General features: G+C 41.1%; 1 pseudogene; it reads left to right on the top strand.

Annotated features, from left to right (window-relative positions):
- The first annotated feature begins 944 nt into the window (after window positions 1-944).
- On the top strand, window positions 945-1,923 carry LOC110285174 (annotated as a pseudogene).
- Window positions 1,924-3,974: the final 2,051 nt, after the last annotated feature.

Raw genomic sequence — 3,974 nt, 5'->3', positions numbered from 1 at the left:
AGTTCCAGGACAGCCAGGGCTACATAGAGAAACCCTGTCTGGAAAAAGCCAAACCAAACCAAACCAAACCAAACCAAACCACAAAAACAAAAACCCCACAAACACAAAGACTTTCACCGAAATAAGTATGTCCTTTAGCCTGTAACCAGGAAAAGTTTTAGCTCACCCTCTCTCCCACAGGAAGAAGAAAACCAAAAAAAACTCTGAACCATACCCATCTGGATATTAAGCAATTTAAAACAAGTAAAGAATATTAAACAAATGCGATTTAAGCCTTAATAAATTCTGATTGATGTGTGTTCATGTGTGCTTGCTTGTGAGTACTCTTTTTCTCTCTCTTACACACACACACACACACACACACACACACACACACACACGCATGGAGAAAGAGAGAGAGAGACAGAGACAGAGAGAATATTCTTTGAAGGAGAAAAAGGAATATTCTTTGAAGCAAGCTCAGGCATGACAGAAATCTCCTGTGGAGCAGGGCTTAAGGATTTTCAGTATGAACCCAGACTGTGAAAGAGGGACAGAGGGGCTTCCTCCCTTTATCCAGCAGTGGTTGTCAACTTGACTATATCTGGAATGAACTACAGCCCAGAATTGAAGGGCTCACCTTTGATCAAGATCTTTAGCTGAAAGACACAAGTTTCTGACCTGGATCTAGTTATGGAGATTAGGCTCAAGCAAGGTTGTACATACCCTTAATATCAGGAGATTAAGGCAAAGAGATCTCTTAGTTCAAGGTCAGCCTGGGACAAAACAAGTCCCAGATCCAGGTGTGGTGGGTGGGCCACACCCTTAATCCTGGCCACACCCTCTGCTGGAGACCTATTTAAGGCCAGCAGAAGGATGATTCACTGTCCTTCACCTGCTTGCATTTACTTGCCAGCAGGTTGTCACTGAGGAGCTGGAGAGTCAAAATGTATCCAGGGAGCAAGATGGATGTCCTAAGATCAGAGATTCTGCGAGGTGACAGCTGGTGGAGGACAGGAACCTGCTGGTAGAAAATAAAAAGTACTTCAAGAGGAGTAAACTTGCCAAAACAGAGGAGAAAGCATATTTTGGAAGATGCGGCTACAAGACACAGCCATAAGAGGATGACCGGACACCACCATCAAATCCAGTGCTGGAACTCGAACTTACAGAGGAAAAACTTCCTGTGACTCTGTCTAGGCAAGAGGTCATCAGAAGACAGAAAGAGGGGAGAACCAATTACACTGTTTGGGGAAAGCAATTATGATGCTTTCCAACGCTTAATTAAAATAGAGATTCTTACACCAGAAGTAAGGGCCTAAGGAATGATCTGAAAGCAGCTTTGGACAAGATTGACCAGCAGTACTTGAATGAAATAGTGGTTGGTCAGGAAGCTGGAGAGGAGGACACACAGAATGACCTGAAAGTTCTTGAGGAAAACACGACCATTGAAGAAATAGAGGCACTGGGGGGCATCATCACCAAGTTCCTGAAGTTTCTGCTTGGTGTTTGGGCTAAAGAACTGAATACTAGAGAGGACTATGTGAAGCAAAGCGTGCAGGGCAAACTGAACAGTGCTACCCACAAGCAGACCGAGTCTTACCTCAGACTGCTTTTCAGAAAGCTCCAGAAAAGGAATCTTCCTGCTGATATTAAAGGGTCAGTCACAGCTATGATTAAGTTCCTGCTGCAGTGAGAGTATGTGAAGGCGAATGATGCTTACCTCAGATGGCCATTGGAAATGCTCCCTGGCCTACTGGTGTCACTATGGTTGGTATCCATGCCAGAACTGGCAGGGAAACGATCTTTTCCAAGCATGTTGCACATGTTTTAAATGATGAAACCCAACGGAAATACATTCAGGGACTCAAGGGGTTAATGACAATTCACCAGAAGCACTCTCTTATAGACCCATCCAAATGTATGGAGTATAATGCAATGTAAGAGCTGTGTATGGTGATCTCTTTGACAGATCAGATGTCAAATAGGCTAGCATGCACTTGGCATCCAACTCTCACATGATAGAAAATAGTACTGTTAATATACTTAGGATATTAAAATGAAAACTTTAAATAGTTATAAAAGAAAATCTGCTTGTAGAATAAAAAAGCTAAATGCTCTCCATGTAAAATAAAAAAAGATAAACTATTGCTTTCTCCATTAACATTTTTAATCATATATCTACTTTCTACCCTACTTTTATAATGCACATATTCTAAACTCAATATTTTGGAAAAATTAAGCGATACCCATTTGCCCACCTGTTGTTTCTCTCCTATTAACATGTTTTTTTTTTCAGATTTTTTTATTAGTTATTTTCTTTATTTACATTTCAAATGTAAATTCCTGGTTTCCCCTCTGAAAACCCCCACTTTCCTTCCCCCTTCCTCTGCTCACACTTCCTAGTCCTGGCATTCCCCTACACTTGGGCATAGAGCCTTCATAGGACCAAAGGCCTCTCCTCCCATTGATGACCGATTAGGCCATCTTCTGCTACATATGCCGCTGGAGCCATGTGGGATACTGGTTAGTTCATATTGTTATTCCTCCTATAGGGCTGCAAACCCCTTCAGCATCTTGGGTCCTTTCTCTAGCTCCTCAATTGGGGACACTGTACTCAGTCCAATGGTAGGCTGTGAACATCCACCTCTGTATTTGTCAGGCTCTGGCAGACTCTCTCAGGAGACAGATATAACAGGCTTCTGTCAGCAAGCACTTGTTGACATTTGCAAAAGTGTCTGGGTTTGGTGATTGTATATGGCATGGATCCCTAGGTGGGACAGTCTCTGCTCCACACATTGTCTCTGTACCTCTTTCCATAGATATTTTGTTCCCCCTTCTAAGAAGCACTGAAGTATCCACACTTTGGTCTTTTTTCTTCTTGAGCTTCATGTGGTCTGTGAATTGTATCTTGTATATTCTGACTTCTGGGCTAATATCCATTTATCAGTGAGTGCATATCATATGTGTTCTTTTCTGATTGGGTTACCTCACTCAGGCCATTAACATGTTTTATAGTTAAGGCAAAATTCCTTGGAAAGTAACTGTCAAGGGCTGCAGAGATGACTTAGAGATTAAGACTGTGTAATGCTCCCGGAGAAGACCTGAGTTCATCAATCCACAACCCTTGTCTGCTGGCTAACAACTGCCTATAACTCCAGTTCCAGGGAATCTGATGCTTTCCTTCTTCTGTCTTCTCCTGGTAACTGCATACATGTGCATACATACAAGCAGAATCACAAACATATATACACAATTAAAAATAAATCTTATTTAAAGGAAAGTGGCAGTAAAATGTTTTTAACATATCACATGACTAATAAAACATCATAGGTATGCATCTAATAAGGCATTCGGTTTGTAGTCTTCTGATTCATATAGTGTTGTGATAGAAAAGAATCTGAACATTCATTATTTGAAAATCTCTTGATTGAGTGTGCATCTAACATGGTTTCAAACTTAGACCTTAGAAGATGATAGCATTAAGAAAGCTACATTCTAGCAGTAGTGACACTTTTCTAAGGCAGTGTGTGTTCTTTCCTACTAAATCCTTCCCAACCCTGATGTCTCATCTGTGGAAAGCTAAAGTATAAAGTGATCTAAAAACTAATCCAAGGTTACATGATTAGCAAGAGTAGGACCTGAAATCCCTGAATGTGATATGATTCCAGTTATAGCATGTTGGCTGATAAAATAGTTTGCAAGGCCCTTGAAAATTTCAGGGATAGTCATCCAAAATGTATTTCTTAGCTGGGCCCACAATTTGCTTTATTTTCTTGCCAGAACAATGAAAGCAGTTCATGGAGCTAACCCAATTATATTTATTTCCCTTCTTGATACAGAAATATTGTACAAGACAATATTGGACTGACATATCTCCCACCTTTAACTTATTAGAAAAGAAGGATCAGAAGAAGGAGGAGGAGGAGGGAGAAGGAAGGAAGGAAGGAAGGAAGGAAGGAAGGAAGGAAGGAAGGAAGGGAGGGGGAGGGAGA

The sequence above is a fragment of the Mus caroli genome, chromosome 18 (genome assembly GCF_900094665.2).
Source record: "Mus caroli chromosome 18, CAROLI_EIJ_v1.1, whole genome shotgun sequence".
NCBI classification, from domain to species: domain Eukaryota; kingdom Metazoa; phylum Chordata; class Mammalia; order Rodentia; family Muridae; genus Mus; species Mus caroli.
The sequence above is the reverse complement of the archived record's forward strand: the minus strand, read 5'-3'. Positions and strand labels throughout refer to the sequence as shown.